Here is a 21,800-nt window from a genome sequence, read left to right as displayed (position 1 = left end):
AGGCATGTATCAAAATATAATAGCAATTAGAGTAGTCAAATGAACAAATTAAACAACAATGATAATATATAAGGAATGCATATGACTTAATATACAAAACCCGTAACCATTATAAATGAGATGTATCCCCTAGCATAAAAATAAGGGGTAACATCCATGAGATCAAAATCCATAATCATCTGTGAGTGTCCCTAGCAAAAAACTAAGGGGCACCCACTACATCATCATAAAAGCAGCTAAGACACCAGGTGAATGTAAATGAACACGGTAGGAATAGACGAACTGTTGGGTGAAGCAGGTAGAGGAGGACTGAATCTTCTACTACGAATTAACTACGAAATCAGGGAAACTATGTTTCCCGCTGCTACTGCTGAAAATTTCAGAGCTTCCAAGGACTTAAGGTAATGGCGTTTGAACACTGTCGGCGATTTCCATCCGGTATACTTTTCCAACTCATCGAAGTTCATGTGTTGGAAATAATTAATTGAGGTGGCTACTGCCCTAACATCATGTGCTTTCGGGAAAGAGTCAGGATTGGCTTGCTTAATAAAGTACAGGATTGCTGCCTGATGCCTTTAATGGATAAAGTACCACCTTTTTCCCTCTTAAAGAGGGGACCCGATGAGGATGAGGAGGTCCTGGACAGAAAGGCTCGTAAGGTTGTAACTGGGCAAAGAGATACATCTTGTGGAAGGGGTAGTACCTTCCAAGGTTCCCACCTCATCAAAGGATCTTCATTCTTTGCTAAAAAGCTACGTTCCGGAGAAAGTAGTACTTTCCCCTGTGGGAAGGAATTGAATATGATCCGGATCTCTGGATAAAGCCGACAGTTCTGAAATTCTTGCTCCTGAAGCTAAGCTTAATAAAAACAGGGTTTTCCTTAAGAGCATTATAAACGAGCATGTGTCTTGTCGGTTTCTGAAGCCAGTTTTAGAACATCGTTCAAGAACCATGAAACTGACATAGGCCTTACAGAAGGTCTAAGTCTAGCACATGCCTTAGGAATAGACGAGAAGTAGGAATCCGTCAAGTCTATGTTGAACCCAAATTGAAATATCTTTTTCAAGGCTGACTTGTTTGTCGTAATCGTGCTAGCTGCTAAACCTTTTTCAAATAAGGATCTGAAAAAGGATATAGCTGAATTAACTGTCATGATTCTAATATCAGATTCTCTCAGGAAGATTGCTAACTTTTTGACAGCAGCATCGTACTGTCTCAAAGTTGAATCCCTTTTATCGGATTCCAAGAAGAGAATATTCTGAGGGTCAATATTCGCATCTCTTTTTGCCGCAAACTTCATGAAATCCATAAAGTTAGGGTTTTGAGAATCCCTGAGGAAGCGAACACAGTCTTCGTTTGTACTGACTGGGAGAGCTTGGGATTGGGGATCCGAAGAGGACGAAGGCCCAGCTCCAGAATTAGGGATACCAATTGCTCTTCGGCCAGTCTGGGGCTACTAGAGCCACTTGACCCTTGAACGTCCTGAGTTTGTTTAAAACTTTCATAAGAAGATTCACTGGGGGAAAGACATAAATCTTCTTCCAGTTGTTCCAGTCTAGAGCCAGGCGTCCGTGGCATAGGCCAGAGGGTCCAGGTTGGGGGCTACATAACAGGGAAGTTTGTGATTCGCTTGAGATGCGAAGAGATCCACCTGTAGCCCTGGGACTCTTGAAGGATCCATTGGAACGAACTGTTGTCCAGTGACCATTCCGACTCAAGGGGCACTGATCGGGATACGCGTCTGCTATGACGTTTCTCACTCCAGCTATGTGAGTGGAGGAGAGATGCCAACTGAACTTGTCTGCCAGGGAGAAGATGGCTACCATCACATGATTTAGATGACGTGACTTGGAGCCTCCTCTGTTTATACAAGTACTACCACTGCGCTGTCCAGAACTAGCTTTATGTGGGAGTACTTTGGTGGGCGCAACCTTTTTAGAGTCAAGAACACTGCCATTGCCTCCAGTACGTTTATATGGAACTAACTGAACTGAGGTGACCAAGTTCCTTGAACCCTTTGGACCTGTGAATACCCTCCCCAACCGCTTAAGGACGCGTCTGTGTGGATGGTAATCCCTGGTGGAGGGAACTGAAGGGGTACTGACACTGACAAATTCTTGACTTTCGCCCACGGCCGAAGACGATTCTTTAGAATCAGAGGGACTGAGGATAGTTTGTCCCTGGCCCTGACATTTGCTCGTGAGCGCCAGATTCTGGTTAGGTCTTTCAGTTTGGCTTTCATTAAGACGTTCGTCACTGATGCAAACTGGAGAGAACCCAGGATCCTCTCCTGAGCTCTCCTTGACGCCAGTTTGTGACTTAGAAATTGCTTGACTGACTTCGCTATTTCTTTCCTTTTGGTTGATGGAATCGACAGAGTATGGGAGGATAGATTCCATTGAATGCCCAGCCACTGAAAGTCTGACTCTGGAGTGAGTCTTGACTTGGTCCTGTTTATCTTGAAGCCTAGATATTCCAGAACTGAATCACTTTCAGTGTAGCTCTGTTGCATTCCTCGACTGTTGAAGCCCAGATCAACCAATCGTCGAGATACGCTACTACCATAATCCCTTGTGATCTGAGTTGTTGCACTACCGCTTCCGCTAGTTTCGTGAACACCCTGGGTGCCACGTTGAGTCCGAAGGGAACTACCTTGAAGGAGAATGCCTGGTCTCCTATCTTGAAACCCAGATACGGACGGAAGTGTCTTGCAATAGGGATATGATAGTAGGCGTCTGTAAGATCGATAGAGGTGGTGACGGCCCACGGGGAAGTAAGGTCCGCACCTGTGAGATCGTGAGCATCTTGAACTTGTCGCAGCGGATGGCTAAGTTAAGCGGGACAAGTCTAAGATTACCCTTCTTTTTTGTGAGCCTTTCTTTGGCACGCTGAACAAGCGACCTTGAAATTTTAATCTCTTGACTCTCGCTATAGCTCCTTTCTGAAGGAGGTCCTCTGCGTACTCTGTCAATTCTTTGGAAGGAAGTTGACGGAAAGGTCTGGATGGAGGTGGGTTCGTCAACCAGCTCCAACCCAGGCCTTTTTGACACTATGCTCTGAGCCCATTCGCTGAAGTTCCACCGGTGGCGAAAGTGAAACAGCCTCCCTCCTACTGAAGTTCTTCATTGGTTCTGGTAACCGCCTCGGCCTCCTCTGAAGTGCTTTCCCCTGTTAAAGGGGCCTCCCGATCCTCTCCCACGAAAGGAACGCTTACCTCTGCCTCCCTTACCCGAGCGGTCATACTTCTGTGAAGCTTGACTCTCGAAGGCTTGATTGTAAGCCGGAGAGATGGCGTAAGAGGTGGAGGGCTGAGGCTGAGGGGATATCACATAAATTGGCTGTGATTGAGCCTTAGAGGTGGAAGGTTGGGCTGTTTGCACTAAGGGAACCGCTGAAACTTGCTGAGGAAAGCGTGGCTGCTTTTCCTGGTAAGGATGGAAACGCCTAGGTTTCCTCTGTCCCTTACCTTTAGGTGTTAGGTCTTGTCTCCTCTTAGCCGTAAGGCCCCAACGGTCCTTAAGGCTCTGGTTCAGCCTCGTAGCCTCTGACTGGACTTCCTTCACCATAGCTTCTGGGAAGAGATCTGCTCCCCAGATGTTAGACGAGAGTAACCTATTCGGCTCATGTCGAATGGTTGCCTCTTGTAGGACATGCTTCCTACAATTCGTTCTAGCAGTGGCAAACTCAAACATATCCGACTGTACCGTTTGAGTCAGGGCTTTGGTCATGAGCTTAAAAAGCGGTTCTGAGCCATAAGCTATGGTTGCTACCTCGGACATAGCCATAGAGTTAATTGATCTGGCTAATCGCGATTTCGCGTCAATTCAGCCTGAATAAGGCCATCTGGAGCCTGGGTAGCTTTTCACCAAACTGCTCCATAGCACAGTCCGGTTTTGAGTTTTGCCAGCTGAGAAGGTGTTTGGCAAGTCCTCCCACAATTCTCCGGCTGAGGGGAGCAACGGAGATGTGGGATCTGCTTCCTTCAATTGTTGGCATGGGTTCCCCCTTCTGGGCCGCTGGGATGGTAGACCTCGCGATCTTTGTCAGGAACGGGAGCGGGGTACTCTCATCCATTGTGAAAATGGTAAAGGGACTCTTGAAAGGTTGTATCCTGGTATTAGAACAATCCATGTCCTCTAAACATCTGAGCCATTCTCTCTGAGCCTGTCTCGTGAATAGAGGACTGTCTCCTTTGGTACCCTATCATCCGAACCATGGCTGAAGCTGTAAGCCTTGCGTAGCCTATGAACGGAGGCTGGAGGTCTTCCGGGAAGAACTCGAAGTCCTCTATCCTTCGAGTTCCGAATTCCGGTATGGAAATGAGACCGTCTTGGAAGGGGGCGTATGACGCTACTCTCCATGGATTGTTCATCGAGAACGGAGGTAGCGAGTCATACGGAGGAAGCTGAGTTCCACTCGTATTGGAAAAGTGGAGGAGAGGCTAGAGGGGCTTCTCTCAGTCCGGCTATAATGGAGTCTTGGGAAGTAATCCTATCCGACAGACGAGAGATCATTTGTTCCATGCTATTCTTAGGGACCAACCAGGTCGCCCACCTGTTGCAACAGGCCAGCATTGGAGTCCAAGGCCGGAGCTGCTGCGGAGGTGGAGGGGTGGCTCTGAATCGGAACCAAGGGTAGCGGAACTGGTGACTCTGCCGGGGTGCGAGATCTCTCTCTGGAGGATTTACTCCTCGAGGACTTAGAGCCGGAGCTAGAAGCTTTAGACCTGTCTGCTCCGGGATTCGCAGTCGGAGACTTACGTGAGGAGGATGACGCCGAAGTCGACTTCTTAGACGACGACGACGTCTTAGTCAAGGATTTCACTGCTTGACCCTTGACCTTAGGTCTAACCGAAGCGTCAGGAGGAGTATATAATTCATCACCTGTAAAGCCTTGGAAGGATGGAGAGGTTGCAGGAGTAGAAGAAACAGTTACACCCAAGGGTGACCCTTGGGTGTCCACCCTACTTTACCTCGACCAACAGGTCGTCTACACCTACCATAGGTTCCACATTAATATCTAGAGTCGCGACGTCCGTGGAGATATCCTGGTCTTGATCAGTTAATGAGGCAGCCAGCTGTTGTTGGATGAAGGCGATAGTAGGGGCCGCCTCTACTGGGTCGACGTATCCTGTCGCCTTGCCTCCGGGGAAGATTAACAGCGCCAACCGCTTCTCCAAGATGTAGGGCATACCCTTGGCGGCGTTCTTCCCAAAACCGCCGACCCAGGCCCGCAGGGTGCCAGTGCGGTATCCTTCACTGCCGGCGCCTGGAAGAGAGGGCGTAGATTAGATTTAAGAATCACTTAAAACTAAAACTTAAAATATAACTTAAAATTTAGATGCCTTAAGTTAAAGTGGATGATGAAAACTTAAGCACTAAAACAGAAGCGGAGCAGCTACCGGAGATGGGATACTCACCCCTTCTAAAAGCTGGCTCACCAGATCGTAACATATGGTACACGTCTCATGGTACCAGACCTGGATGTCCCCGTGCAGCGTCGCGCATGGAGCATGGGACCGGCAAACTTCGTGTCCACATGGGTCCTGAAGTGTGGCGGCGCATCCCCGGATGCTCACAGTTGGTGACTGTAAGTGGGAAGATACATGAGTATCTTAAAGAATAACACTTACAGGCTAAAGGACAGAAGAACTCCGTTGCATGCCGGAGCTCGGAAAAAATTTGGGCATAACCCCCCCCTGCCTCGCCTGAATAGGCTATAATCCCGGAGATATCCGGTAAGACATGTAAGGGAGGGGGGAAAAGGTTTAAGGTACTTAAGATAAACTTATAGTTAATCTAATAACGCTTAAACCTAAAACTCAAACGAACCGGACCAAGTCCAGTGCGTAGCGGAGTTTAGTAACTCAGCAATGCGGTAAGGTTAGCAGGGACCCACTGTATGTTCCGGTCCACTCTACTGGGTGGACTAACATCTTCCCGCTGGATGCCAGGGTCGGGAAGAGCGAGGAGACATACAGGCTCGAGCGAACCGGAGCGACAAGGAAGCAACGGATGGGGGGAAAGGCCAGTACCCCCCACCACATCACCACCGGGCCGGACCGAGAAGCCGGAGAGGTCGCGTCCAGTCTGGGTCTGTCCCGTCTCCCTGGCCCCTCCGCCTGGGGGGAGAGAGGGAGGCATGCTCGGGTATGTGGAGCGAGCGTGGGCAGACCGACCCACCCTCCCCGACTCTATGGAAGAGCGGGAGGAGGGGGGAAGGGGACTGGGCAGGCGTCTGGCTGGTCTCGTGATCGCGTAGTGACCACGAGGCGGTAAGACCAAAATAAGACAACTAAGCCTAGGACCAACCAACTGATCAGAGAGATGCTATCGGGAAGCAACTGAACTGAAAAGCGGTAGCATGGAGACCTACTGGGCCAAAACCGACTGATCAGAGAGATGCTATAGGGAAGCAACCGAACTGATGAGCGGTAGCATAGGCTCAAGGAGCCAGGACCTAGGCTAAGCCAGCGCCTAAACTAACCTAGCCACAACAAAATACATGTTATAATAAAATAAAATAAAAGAAAGAAAACAATATAGTAGGAGAAAAAATCCAGGAGTGTACGACTAACCCGAAGGAAAGTCTACCACTCAAGCTAGTCAGAGGCCGATACTAAGAGCCGGGACTAGGGTCTGGAAAGAAGAAGCCTACATAAGGTAAAAGACATGCATGCATGACAAACCTGAGTAGACAGTACCCTAAGTAAAATGGATAATAAATATAGAGCGTATATAGATAAGGGGATGTTCTAGGTATGGGAGACCGAGAACGAACCCACCACGCGGCAGAACCATGCTGCCATGCTTCCGACACCCGAGTTCGTATTTATATCTAAAAAACGGCAAAATACTGACTGAGGCCGGAAAAAACCAACTAACCGATAAATACTGAGTTACTTAACTTAGCTGCTGCAATAGCTGCACGCTCCATCATAGATAAATCCAACGAAAGGGCACAAAAAACACAGAGAGAAAAATATCACGTGTGACTCGTGTGCGCTAACTGAAAAGGATGACCACCAGAGGCGCAGCAGTCGGCAGCATGGGATGGAGTAGTAGTGGTGCGAGCTGCTCACTCTGTGGGTCGGCTCTCCTCATGGAGGGTTTTTGTTGTGGGAGATTTCTATTGGTTTTTGGCTCGTGGTAGTGGTCTCACTCGCCTAGTGTTCATACCGACACCCTCTTGGAGGGTGAGCGAGTCAGTTATACTGACCTTTTTTCTTTATTTTATTTATTCTCTGGTATGTGTTAGTACATTTACCCTAGAAATAATAGATTAAAGGATATTTCGCGCAGCGACACGAGCTGAGCCCAGAAATTTGTTCTTTCCTCTGTCACACACAGCTGTACTGGTTTAACATTAGGTCTAATATCAAAGATATCTGCAAGACTCGTTATATGGTATACTGTACAAAACTAAGGCAGTAATAATACTGCAGTTCTAAACACACTTACTGTACACATTTTGGCTATATATTGAATATACATGCTAAAAATCATTCGCATTGCTAATACAAATACAGACAGCCTGCGGTTAACAGCCCAATCGCTTAGCAGCAAATCGGTTTTACGGCTGTCGTCAAAATTATTCATTAAAAAAATAAGACAATTTAAGGTATTTTTTATGGCACAATTTTTGGTTAACAGCACCGCCAGCTCTGTTATGTCTAACGAGTTCATACATAAAGGTTATGCAAATGTTATTAACAAATTTTATGGAGAGTTATTACATAGGTATTAGGGTAAAATATATGCCTCTGACGCTGTTCTATGCCGAAAATATCGAGTTACATAAGTGCAAATTTAGCTATGGATGTGTCAATTTATAAATGTTTATGCTTTTATGTTTAAAATGTCTATGAAAATGTATTATGTATAGGGTATTTTTATTTCTGTACAGAAATATGAAACAAAGGCAGCTTTTGAAACTGCCCTTCATGTTATCAGAGGATGTATTTTCATGTTCTTTCTTGTTAGCCGCCGCCTGCCGCTCTTCTGAAAATATAGAGTTAAAAAGAGGGCAAATTTAGTGATCGATGTGTCGATTTTATAAATGTTCATTCTTTTATGTTTAAAATGTGTATGAAAATATATTACATATAGGGCATTTTTATTTTTGTACATAAATATGATACAAATTAAGGCAGCTTTTGTAACTACCCTCCACGTTGTCAGAGGATGTTTTTTCATGTTCGTTCTTGTCCGCCTCTGTTCCGAAAAATGCATGGTGTTATTTTATTAATTTGGGAGCTAATTATAACTCATTTTTTAAATGAAACTTCAACTTCTTGTTATAATGAAACTTCAGCTTTTTGTTATAAGTTTTCATGCATTTATGTTTAAAATGTATGAAAAATGTATTACAGGGTATTTATTTTATTTTTGTACATAAATATGATACAGTGGCAGTACGCATGTCCATTTGAAGTCTTTGTAACAGCCCTTCACATGATGAAGACAATATTTTGTTCAGTTGCGCCCGAATAATAAAATTTTAATTTATATAATTGAATCACGTTTTTATAACAAATCATATTTACAACTGTTGCATAAGTTTATTTTAAAAGACAAAACTTGCGTATACATTCGATTGTGCAACACTGCAATTTGTTTGTTTTTCCATAGGATAGAAGTACTAAATATAACTGTGTAACTTGGTCGATTTTAGCTTTGTTACTGGAGCAAAAAATTGAGGTATAACTGTACGAGCTCGAGATGCCGCTGCTACGTTGATGGCAGTGACGAAAATTAAGATAAGCACAGAAGAAAAAGTAAATATGCATCTTTTCCATAAATCCTTTAAAAAGTTATACATTACTTCAATGTATCCAATAATATTGTATGTATTCTCATGTCATTGTATTATAAAATACTACAGCAAATCTAATCCAGTATTCCGCAGAGCAGCCAGTGTTTTGGTTTGAAATCAGCTGATAGCGAATATGAGTTTGTTTTGACATATTTAACACAATTCTGAGCGAATTTTCTTGCTTCTAGTTAGCATAAATGAATGACTAGATTCCTGACTTATATTAGACAAGGTTATTTTTCCTTATATGATGTGTTTTTAGGTGGAAATATGAATTGAATATGTCTCGTTGTGATTGTGAACTAATTTTTTTTTTCTTAACAGATCTTTACATTATTTATCTTATATTGGCGTGAAACCAACATTAAAAAGTGTTCTTTCATGCACTGTAGTTTTGATTAAAAGGATTTTATCTCAATTTTATCTACGGTTGTGTTTGATGGCATATGTTTAATAGAGTTTTATATTTGTTGCCGATGCACGATAATAGTCATTAGCAGCTTGAACAGTTTTCTCAGCTTCAGTTATAACTAGGTTTAAATTTAACAGTATATTTCTAGATTGATCTTTGATCTATAGCGAATAAAGTTATTACATGAAGATATCTCAGTTCTATTCTACATAACGTCATTTATAACAACTACTGTAATAGTGTACTATAGTACGATGATTGAAATACAAGCCAAACGGATGTTATCCAATTCGGTTGTACTTAGAAAAAAAAAGTTGTTTCTTGTTCGGTTGTTCATGGCTGTACACGTTTACGAGACACGTATAATGTTAAAACCATACTTTCTTTTGCTGTTTTTGAACTTATGTAACTAGAAGATGAGATAAAGTTAGGCTATTGTAATTTGGTCTCTCATAAAATCGGATTATTGTAAGACGAATTATCGTAACTTGAACACTACAGCTACCTGTACACTGTATAAAACCTTATTATGTACAGCTTTACATACTCTAGACACCCAAAGGATTAAAGCTAGGCTTTTTTCACTTTACAGTATTTATAATACTATAATGTACTGTACAGTACTAACAGTAAATTCTATAGTACTATACTGCATAAATATAATTTTACTTATTGCGCCATTGCGAGATCACGGCGCCGTTTGGCTGGTCTAGGGTGCTGTTAACTGGTCTAGAATTTCGAAAGAAGGTGTGCGGCGTAGAGTTTAAAATCGCTTAGCGTCGAAAATCACTTGGCATCAGCTGCCTGTACAGTACAGTAATATAATATGTGCACCTAAATTCAGGCAACAGACATTCAGCATTGTGGAAGATTGTGGAGAAGCATTGGTGAAGGAGGAAGTTGATGAAAGCTAGCAAAACATATTGCTCAAAAGAGAAATAATGACAATAACAATGATTACATTTTAGAAATATTGAAGCTATTACATAGTTGCTTCTTACATTGATAGGACAATATAAAAATCCCTATAATAAGTCGTTTGTATGAAGCAAAACCAACTATAGTCGATTCATTTAAGGTAGATTCTTGCGCCTACGAGACGTTTGTTTGGCGGCCTCTGATTGGCTGGTACTGGGAGGCAGACTGCTTGCTCAGTGGGTCATATTTTTGTTTGTAGCTTAGAAAACTAGCAAAATGTTTACATTTCTTCATTTATCTCACGTTTTGTTCATGCCACTTACCTGACAGATATATATATAGCTGTATTTTCTGACGTCCGACAGAAATTTCAAAACTCGCGGCACACGCAGTGGGCGGCCAGGTGGTAGTACCCATTCCCGCCGCTGGGAGGCGGATATCAGGAACCATTCCCATTTTCTATTCATATTTTTTTCTGTCGCCGGTCGGTAAACATCTGTTTACAGACCTCTGCTCAGGATTTTTTGGAAATTGACTCGCTTTTAAGTATCTGATTGATTTTTTTGGTATTGAATTAGATTGTTGAATTGGCATGCGCGATAGTGGACCGTTTTTTTGATTTTGGATTGACTTTCTATATAAGATATGTCTGGATCAAGTGTGTGAGTTTCAGAGTGTGTGTGAGGGCTGATTGTAAGGTGAGGCTACCGAAAGCATCGGTAGACCCCCACACAGTATGTATGAGTTGTAGGGGGCTTAATTGTTTGATTGATAATCGGTGCAATGAATGTGAGAAATTGACCGATGATGAATGGAGAGTATATGAGTCCTATCGCCTTAAATTGGAGCGCGATAGGATCAGGAGGTCTTCCTCCAGGAGTAGTTCTTCCAAAGGTAAGGCTAACATCTCTCCTGCATTAACACCTGTAGTGTTTACAACCCCTAAACCTGTGTTGCCTTCGGGCTCTGATTCTGTGTCGGGAGAAGCGAATGCTCTCTCTCTGATTTTGGAGTCTCTTCGCACTCTGGAGACCAAAGTGAAAGCCTTAGAAACTGGCTCGGTGCAAGTGTGTGATCGTGCCCCCGCCCCCCAGTGGTTGTGGAGGGTGGGGGCGTCAGATCGGCCCCATAATGCCTCTAGGCCCCTAGACCTCTATCAGACTCCCAACGACCCAGGGAATAGGTATGGTCGAAACCCGCCAGAGGGTTACGGGGGCTTTCCCACCGATCTGGCGTCCCTTCGGCAGGCCCTGTAGCAAAGACCGGCCAGGCTGCCAAGGACCGTGCACGATGCGCGCGTCCTGAAAGAGTGCTTTTCGTCCTCCGAAGCGTCCTCCCCGCGCAAGGGGTGGAGCGCTCGGAGAGACTCTCGTCCTTTGAAAAGGACGTTTCGTGCGGAGGACGCTTCACGTCCTCTTTCGCCGCTTTCGTCGGAGGACGCGTATGACGTTTTTCCGCCTCAGAAGAGAGGCAGGATCTCCTCCGATGAGGACGCTAGGTTGCGTGCACAGGCGCGTATACCTGAGAAGCAGGTAGCTGTACCTGTGAGAAGGAAGGAGGCGTCCCCTCGCCCCTCGTCTTCTCACAGGATCAGTCCTGCTTCCTCTGTTCATTCTTCCCCAACGAAGAACATTCTTTTGTCCCTTCAGGACCAGCTATCCTCGCTTATGGCTCAGAGGACTCGAACAAGCAGCAGTCGAGCCTAAGCGGAGAAGGACCTTAGACTGCCTGTCAAGAGGACTAAGCAGTCTCCTTCTCCTTCACCTACTTCGTCTCGTTCGCCGATCGCTTCTCCTTCGGCGATTCGCCGATCTCGTTCGTCCTCTAGAAGGACGTTACGTCAGGACGCTTTTGAGGAGGACGCTCTGTACGAGGACGTTCGGCAGGACGTTCGGCAGGACGCTCGTCAGGACGCTTGTCAAGACGCTCGTCAGGACGCTTGGCAGGACGCTAGGCAGGACGTTCGTCAGGACGCTTGGCAGGACGCTAGGCAGGACGTTCGTCAGGACGCTCGCCAGGACGCTAGACAGGACGCTCGGCAGGACGCTCACCAGGACGCTCACCAGGACGCTAGGCAGGACGTTCAGGCCGCCTTTCAAGACGTTTTTGGGGATTCTGACCAAGAAGTCGTACCCCCAGACGCTAGTTTACGCGCACAGGCACGTATGTCAGCGAAGAAGAAATGTAAGGACGCTTCTCGGGCAGGTGAGACTGCTGCGGAAGGCGCTGAGGACGCTCGTCCTCCTCAGGACGCTCTACCTTCATCGAGCAGTAAGCGTCATAAAGAAGACACCCGAAATAAGGCTGCCTCTAGCAAGGATAGGGGTCCTTTGATCAAGCCAAAACCTGACATTAGGACGCCCTCTCCTGTAAGACGGTCTCCTCTTCCGTTTAGAGAGAAGGAGAGCTAAGTAGTTCGGGCTGAATCGGTTGAAGAGGAACCTGCTGCAGCCCCGTCTATCTCGGACTATAAAGTCCTCGTACGTACTCTTGCGTTCTTCTTTTGAAGACAAAATTTCAGCCCGCAGCTCCCAAGTCTCCTCCTTCGCAGTTTTCTTCATCTAAAACTGGAAAAACCCCGGAGTTTGTAGAGATGAAAACTTCTCTCTCAACGAAACGTGCTTTTAAAAAGCTCCAGGATTGGATGGTACGAAGGAGAGACCAAGGCAAGACGACTTTCGCCTTGCCTCCTACTAGACTTAGTGGAAAAGGGGGCATTTGGTATAGAACCAAAGATGAAGTGGGAGTTCGTATCCCTTCTTCGGCTCAAGGAGATTTCTCCAGCCTAGTGGATTTGCAGAGGAGGTCGCTTTACCTCTGCTAAGGTAACCTGGACCGCGTCGGAGACTGACCATCATTTGAAGGGTCTGCTCAGGACGCTGGAAGTGTTCAACTTCCTTGACTGGTGTTTGGGAGTTCTGGATCTACAAGCGAGAAGCCCAGAATCTCTCAGTCTGGGGAGCTGTCCAGCGTGTTAGCATGTATGGACAAAGCCGTCAGGGATGGTTCGGAGGAGCTCGTATCTCATTTTGGAACGGCTTTATTAAAAAAGAGGAGCTTTGCTGTGCAACTTCACAGCTCGTTCGGTGACTCCAGCTCAGAAAGCGGATTTGCTGTTTTCGCCTCTTTCGAACCATCTCTTCCCCAGACTTTGGTAAAGGACCTGACGAACAGCTTACAAGAGAAGGCAACTCAGGACCTTTTGGCCCAGTCTACAAGACGGTCAGCCGTACCTTCAACCTCTTCAGCTGCGGTTCGACCGCCGAAGAAAGTAAAGCCCTTTCGTGGGGCTCCCCCCTCGAGAGCAGCTCCTCGAGGGAGAGAGTTTTCACGAGGAAGAGCTTCCTTTAAGCCAAAGCCTTCCAAGTGAGAAGCATGTCCTTCAGACACCAGTCGGAGCCAGACTGAAAGTTTTTTGCGGGAGCGTGGAGAGAGAGAGACACGGACTCTTGGTCCCTCAAGATCGTGGAGCAGGGTACAAGATCCCCTTTTTAGATCTTCCTCCTCTTTCTACGACTCCAGAGACCTTTCTCCATCCTATTAGGGAGAAAAGAAGAAAGTATTGTTCGATCTCCTTCAGCAGATGATCGACAAAAGAGCGGTGGAACAAGTCGCGGACCTGGGGTCGCCAGGTTTTTACAACAGAATCTTCCTAGTACCGAAGCAGTCGTCAGGTTGGCGTCCAGTTCTAGATGTAAGCAGGCTCAATCTTTTCGTGGAAAAGAACAAATTCACGATGGAGACGCCTCATTCTGTTCTGGGAGCGTTGAGACCGGGCGACTGGATGGTATCCTTAGACTTGCAGGACGCGTACGTTTCACATACCCGATCCACCACCCTCTTTCAAGAAAGTATCTAAGGTTTGTCCTTAGACAACAAAGTATGGCAGTTCAGAGCTATGTGCTTCGGACTGACCACGGCTCCGATGGTGTTCACAGTAGTAATGAAGAACGTGCGAGGTGGCTACACTCTTCGGGAATAAGAGTTTCCCTGTACCTCGACGACTGCTGATCAGAGCGTCGTCGAGAGAGAAGTGTCTGAAGGACTTGCAGTTCACTTTAGCCTTAGCGAAGTCCCCTGGGACTTCTGGTCAACCTCGAAAAGTCGCATCTGACCCCAAACACAGTCCATCGTGTATCTGGGGATTCAGATGGATTCAGTGGCTTTTCGAGCGTTTCCGTCCCAGGAACGTCAGCGGCTAGGCTTAGAAAAGATCTCAGCCTTTCTAAGGAAAAGAGACTTGCTCGGCGAGGGAATGGATGAGTCTGCTGGGGACCATTTCCTCGATAGAAAGGTTTGTTTCCTTGGGAAGACTGCACATCAGGCCTCTCCAATTTTTCCTTGCGGACGAGTGGAAGGCCAAGGACGATCTCAATGCCATATTGAGGATATCGCTTCCAATCAAGAACCACCTAAGATGGTGGTTGGACCCTCAGAAGCTTCAAGAGGGCGTGTCCTAAGTCTTCTGAGCCCCGACCTAGTGTTGTTTTCAGACGCTTCCATCACAGGATGGGGAGCAACACTAGGGGGGAAGGAAGTGTCAGGCTCCTGGAGAGGGGAACAGGTAGCCTGGCATATAAATGTCAAAGAACTGGCAGCAGTATTTCTGTCCCTGCAGTTCTTCGAAAAGAGTTTGGAGAACAAGATTGTTCAGATAAACTCGGACAATACCACAGCACTCGCTTATTTAAAAAACCAGGGAGGAACACACTCCAGAACGTTGTTTTCCCTAGCGAGAGAGATTCTGCTGTGGGCAAAGAGAAAAAAGGTGACTATCCTGACGAGATTCATTGCAGGAGTGCAAAACGTCAGGGCAGACCTTCTCAGTCGTTCGGGACCAAGTCCTACCGACGGAATGGACCTTGAACGAAGACGTTTGTCGAGACCTGTGGACGTTGTGGGGACGTCCACTGGTCGACTTATTCGCAACGTCAAGGACCAAGAGACTTCCTCTTTACTGCTCCCCGGTCCTGGATCCAGAAGCAATCGCGGTAGACGCTTTGCTTTGGAATTGGACGGGCCTAGACTTATACGCCTTCCCACCATTCAAGATTCTGGGGAAGTCATGAGGAAGTTTGCGGCCTCGGAAGGGACGAGGGTTAACCCTGATCGCTCCGATGTGGCCAGCGAGAGAATGAGAGAATGGTTCACAGAGGTCATGTCTTTCCTTGTAGACTTTCCAAGGACATTGCCCTGGAGGAAAGATCTACTCAAACAGCCTCACTTCGAAAGGTTTCACCAAAACCTCTCCGCTCTGGGTCTGACTGCGTTCAGACTATCGAAAAGTTGGCCAGAGCGAGAGGTTTTTCGAAAGCAGCTGCGAGAGACAATCGCACATGCGAAACGTGCTTCACAAGAGCTGTTTCCAATCGAAGTGGGCTTCCTTCAGGGCATGGTGTAAAAGGAGGGAGTTTCCTCTTCCTCGACCTCTGTGAACCAGATAGCTGATTTTCTGCTCTTTCTCAGGAATGTGCAGAAACTTAGCGGTCCCTACCATCAAGGGATATAAAGCATGTTGTCAGCGGTTTTTAGGCACAGAGGCCTCGACCTGTCTGACAACAAGGATATTCGTGACCTTTTAAAGTCTTTCAAGACCTCGAAGGTTCCTCAAATGAGACCTCCATCATGGAACCTGGATGTAGTCCTTAAATTCCTTATGTCGAGCACTTTCGAACCGCTTCAGGCAGCGTCTCTTCGAAACCTGACAAGGAAGGCTCTTTTCCTAACTTCTCTTGCGACGGCTAAGAGAGTTAGTGAAATTCAAGCGTTTAGCAAGTTAATGGGATTCAAAGGGGACAATGCTGTCTGCTCGTTGAACCCAACTTTCTTGGCGAAGAATGAAAATCCTTCGAACCCTTGGCCGAAGACTTTCGAGATCAAGGGTATGTCAAGTCTGGTGGGCCAAGAACCAGAGAGAGTCCTGTGCCCGGTCAGGGCTCTCAAGTTCTACGTGCATAGAACGAAAGAGGTAAGAGGTCCCTCAGGTAACCTCTGGTGCTCTGTGAAGAGACCAGAGTTACCTTTATCGAAGAATGCTGTTGCTTTCTTTCTAAGGGACACCATTCGGGAGGCTCATTCATCTTTCCAGAAGACTGATTTGAGCCTCTTCCGAGTAAAAGCGCACGAAGTTACGAGCCGTTGCTACCTCTCTTGCCTTCCAAAAGAACATGTCAATCAAGGACATCCTTGATTGCACCATTTTGGAGGAGTACTAACTCCGTCTTCGGCCTCCCACATTACCTAAGTGGGATGTGAGAACGATTTATGACGATTGTAATGCACTGGGGCCATACGTTTCTGCGGACACAGTATTGGGGTCCGGAAGTAGCTCTTTCCTATCCCTTAGTTAGGTTTAAGTTAGGTGTTGTGTTTTTAGGTTGTGGTGAGTCTTAGTGAAGATCTCCCATCCTTTAGTTAGTTTTAAGGGGTTTTTGTGAATAGTTGGTCAGGTGGTGGTCAGTTGCTTCGTTGCCCTCATTTGTATGGCCTCGATGATCTTGTCACGCTGAGGTCTCGCACCCGTTGACAGATCATCCAGAGCGCACCAGCACTACAGGTCTCCACCTGGCTGGCAACTCTGTGATTAAGCAAAAGCAGCCTTACGTGACAGTAATTTGCCCCCCAACATAGTCTACTTTGCAAACAGGTAAGGAACCAAGATGTATATCATCTACTTAATTTAAGTTTCCTAAAAAAATCCTATTCTTGGTCTCTTCCCACCATCCGAAGGTGGGGGATTCAGCTATATATATATCTGTCAGGTAAGTGGCATGAACAAAATGTTATTGTTATTATACAATTAAGTTTGTTCATACTTACCTGGCAGATATATATAATTAAAGTGCCCGCCCTCCTCCCCTCAGGAGACAGAGACATTAATAAAAATATGAATAGAAAATGGGAATGGTTCCTGATATCCGCCTCCCAGCGGCGGGAATGGGTACTACCACCTGGCCGCCCACTGCGTGTGCCGTCGAGTTTTTGAAATTTTCTGTCGGACGTCAGAAAAATACAGCTATATATATATCTGCCAGGTAAGTATGAACAAACTTAATTGTATAATAACAATAACATTTTACAAAAGATAGGAAAGTTTTGGTCATACCAACGGATTCAGTATTAAATGTACAATTAATTAATCTTTTCCTGAAATCAATAAGTTAAAATACAAAGGAATTACAACGAGTAGAAGTGAAGGGAGAAATATTTCATTCTTTATACCTGTTTTTATTCATCATCGGATTTTGCATAATTCATGAGATCAAGATAAAATGAAATCTTGTGTTTTAAAACAATAAAATCACCCTGATACGCTGGTGCTTTCAGATTTTAAATGTGTGTAATATGTAAAGAGAAAATGAAGAATATGTCTTATTATGTTGCATCCGTACTTGACTCGGTTGACAGTAGTGCCGAGAGACGCCTCTCAGCTAGAGCCGTTGGCGTGTTGGCAGTTGCCAATTGGCGATATAAGAAGTTTGCAGTTTCGAGACTATGTATTTACCGAATTATTATGTCATTACATTTTCTATAAATAAATGCATAGAATTCCCATTATGACTTTCGAACATTTTTACTCAAATATTATATATGTCCGTATTTCTGGACATATCTGATAAAAGAAAAGTAAATAATCAGATGGATGCATCTGGGTGTACATGGTTTATGAGGCTCACTGATAAATAACAGAACTTGTTTCTCTGGCCAATAACATCAAAAGCTTATGGTTTTCATATATTCACTTAATAAATATAAGTACATATGTTTATTTCTTACCATAAAATTTGTTGACGATGTAACGAATATAATATACTGTCTTTTTCAGAATTGCTTGAGTTACTCTTACACCAGAATGTTTATCTCCTTTATATACATGTTACACTTGACAACATGTCTACAACAATGTTTAGGAAAAATTTGCTTAGTTTTCTCCTAAGGTAGTTGATTATTCTTGAATCACTTAATTCATACCTGAGTTAGAATAGCTCCCGTAACCGTTCCCACAGCCCTGCATAATTGTATATATATAGTACATGTAGGATAATGAGACTAATCAGAAGACTGTTATATCTTCATCTTTTTGAACAAAAAGAATGGAAATTCATGGAGATATATCATGTCATAAACACAAAAGAAAGTCATACACAGTAGGCTTACATTGGTATGTCATTAGGCTATCGATATGAACAAAAAGAAATTAAAATCTTACAAATTTTCTTACGTCATCATTATTTAAAAAATAAATAAAGGAAAATCATACATATATACATAGTCATGTCATTACCTATTGAAACAAAAAGAATGGGAAATTATAGAGATACATTGATATCCCCTTTTCTATTGAAACCAAGTAAAAAGAATTTATAAACAGATATGTACCTTGTTATGCCATTAAATATTAAAAAAAAGGAAACTCATATGGATATACTGTATTTATGAAATTGCCTATCTAAAAAATGGAAAACTATAGAAACACTGTTAGGTCTTCAACTTTTTAAAAACAAATCATTGATATATATCATCACTGTCAGTGTCATCCTCCCTAATATCAATATCATTACTTTCAGTTTCGTCATCTCCAATGTCAATAAAAAAACTTTCAAACATATGCTCTCTAGCAACATCTTTCCTCCTATAATCATCTTCTAATTTCTTAACGTGGTGAAAACATTTCTTCCAGTCTTCTGTTGTAACTTTGTCTATCGCCAGTCTCATAAGCTGCTCAACAGTTTTCAAAGATTGATTTGCATTAGAGTTATTTTTTCTGATATCCCCCTTTATTTGAGCCCATATAAGTTCTATGGGGTTAAACTGACAATAATATGGTGGCAGTCTGAGCACATCATGACCATTTGCACGGGCTATCTCATCTATCACATACCTCTGTTTTTCTTTGTGACACTTGGCAATCTGCAGCAATTTTGGCTTTGTTGCTGATGGGTCGTGGGTGACGTTATTAGAAGAAAGCCACTCTATGACTTCACTTTTTCTGTTGCTGGTTGTTGGCACTTTATTTTCTATTTTGCTATGGTAGGGAGCATTGTCCATTATGATTAGAGATCTATCTTCTAAATTAGGCAATAGTTGTTCCTTAAACCACTTTAAAAACCTTTCATGGTCCATGGAATCATGGTAGTCCCCTTTGGCACCATTTTTTGACATAAACAACAATAGCGCATCTTTGACAAACCCCTTCTCACTCCCCGCGTGCACCACAATAAATCTTGACCCCTTTCCAGTCTTAAGTTTGGGTTCTATTTCGCCTTCACCCGTTGTCCAACACTGACGTACACATTCATTTTGGTTTATCCAAGTTTCATCCAGGAATACTTCAGGTTTACGTTCAGTTGGACTACAATTCCTATTCTTTTCAATTAACCGTAGGTATTCAGTTCTCGCTGCCACTATATCATCACGTTCCATTAAAATTGCTCTTCCACTCGTCACTTTTTTGTAACGGAATCCAAGCCCTCTCACAATTTTCCATAACGTTGTTCTTCCACCATTAAACTTTACCGGGTCTTCCTTCACTTTTTCCAGTAGGGCATCTAACGTTGGGAGCTCTCCTCTCTCGTAAAAAGACAAAATCTCCTTCCGAATACACTCATTTTCAAAACTATCCACCTTGTCCTTCACTCGGATCCTCTTCCTGGGATATACAGGTGAAGCGAAGGGGACGCTGCCACACTCAGATGACTGTCGTTTGATTTTTTTCACCGTGTTGGTTGGCACTCCTGTAGCTTTGGCGGTCTTCTCAAATACTTCATTTCTTGAGTCTGCTCCCCACTGTGAGCTGAAGTAACGATGAACATTCATTATAATGTTGCGAGCTTGACTTGCAAATCTGGAAACGGTGCGACGAATGGTGCTGTCATCTCGAGACATCTGCTTGAAAAGAAAAAGAAATCGTGCTTAGTTCGTTGCTGTTTATTGCTCCACTGAGATTATTATTATTTCATATCACTCAATTAAGTCTCTGATATCTCTTTCGTTTGAAAATATATTCATATAAGAAAATTAGAAACAATATGTTGAAACCAACCTCATTAAAACTAAGGATGAGCTGAAGAGTGCGAAGTAGGTCCGTAGAGTTCAAATTCTTTCCTGGACTGAATTTCCCGCCCGCGGCCAGCCTACACCTCCAACGATACCAGATGCATCCATCTGATTATTTACTTTTTTTATCAGATATGTCCAGAAATACGGACATATATGATATTTGAGTAAAAATGTTCGAAAGTCATAATGGGAATTCTATGCATTTATTTATAGAAAATGTAATGACATAATAATTCGGTAAATACATGGTCTCGAAACTGCAAACTTCTCATATCGCCAATTGGCAACTGCCAAACCGAGTCAAGCACGAATGCAACATAATAAGACATATTCTTCATTTTTTCTTTACATAATACACGCATCTAAAATCTGAAAGCACCAGCATATTCAGGGTGATTTTATTGTTTAATAACACAAGATTTTATTTTATCTTGATCTCATGAATTATGCAAAATCCGATGATGAATAAAAACAGGTATAAAGAATGAAATGTTTCTCCCTTCACTTCTACTCGTTGTAATTCCTTTGTATTTTAACTTATTGATTTCAGGAAAAGATTAATTAATTGTACATTTAATACCGAATCCTTTGGTATGACCAAAACTTTCCTATCTTTTGTAAAACGTGAGATAAATGAAGAAATGTAAACATTTTGCTAGTTTTCTAAGCTACAAACGAAAATATGACCCACTGAGCGAGCAGTCTGCCTCCCAGTACCAGCCAATCAGAGGCCGCCAAACAAACGTCTCGTAGGCGCAAGAATCTACCTTAAATGAATCGACTATAGTATGTACTGTTACTGTAGATCATGTTTACTGACATCAGCAAAGCTAATGCAATTAAAAGCCAGTGGAATCATAATTTTGGAGTTTTAAAACTGTTGATTCTGTTTTTATGTGGATGATTTTTTAAAAGCTCCATTTGCTTAAATTCTCTCATATAGAAAAGACTATGGTATGAATTATTACTTTGGATTATTGTAACTGACATCTGTAAATACATTATTACTGATAAAGAACGTGGTACAAGAAAATGTTTTCTTGAGATGGAGCTTCGTCGTATTCAGTATTTCTTTTTAAAGCATGTAAAGGGAAATAGAATATTGCACATTGCAAAGTAGTATAGTACTGTATATTTTGTTTTATCCATCAAAGAAGCTTTCTTATTTAATTGGATCATCATGTTCCTAAATAAAACTGGTTTTCTAAATAAAGTTTTTTTTTTTCTTCAGGATTAATTCCTGAAAACCAGCTTGAGAAGAGCCTTTATTAGGCTCAGAAGTCTGGATAAACTAATCTTTTATTAATTAATAACAATAATAGGTATTGTATATCTTTTATGTTATAAGAGACCTCTGTATTTTGTCTGTACATCTCACAATGAAGTTTGTTAATCATCACCAGAGTCAGTTGCCTAGAGCCTATAGGTTAGACTTTTTCATTTAACCTTTACCTTTTAAGCTTCACTGTTGAGTTTACAGGACTTTTTTGGGAGCTTGACTACAAATTTATTATCTGCAGGAGAAAATGTACAGAATTGACAGATTACAAGACTACATTTTCTAATTAGGACAGCTGTGGTTTATTATTATTATTTG

At 43.5% G+C, this 21,800-nt stretch overlaps 1 protein-coding gene across 3 annotated transcripts in view; it reads left to right on the top strand.

Moving 5' to 3' along the window:
- Positions 1-21,800, top strand: part of LOC135217107 (uncharacterized) — a 172,532-nt gene that overhangs the window by 61,879 nt on the left and 88,853 nt on the right. The window lies entirely within an intron of this gene.

This window comes from Macrobrachium nipponense, chromosome 7 (assembly GCF_015104395.2).
Source record: "Macrobrachium nipponense isolate FS-2020 chromosome 7, ASM1510439v2, whole genome shotgun sequence".
Classification (NCBI taxonomy): Eukaryota; Metazoa; Arthropoda; class Malacostraca; order Decapoda; family Palaemonidae; genus Macrobrachium; species Macrobrachium nipponense.
The sequence above is the reverse complement of the archived record's forward strand: the minus strand, read 5'-3'. Positions and strand labels throughout refer to the sequence as shown.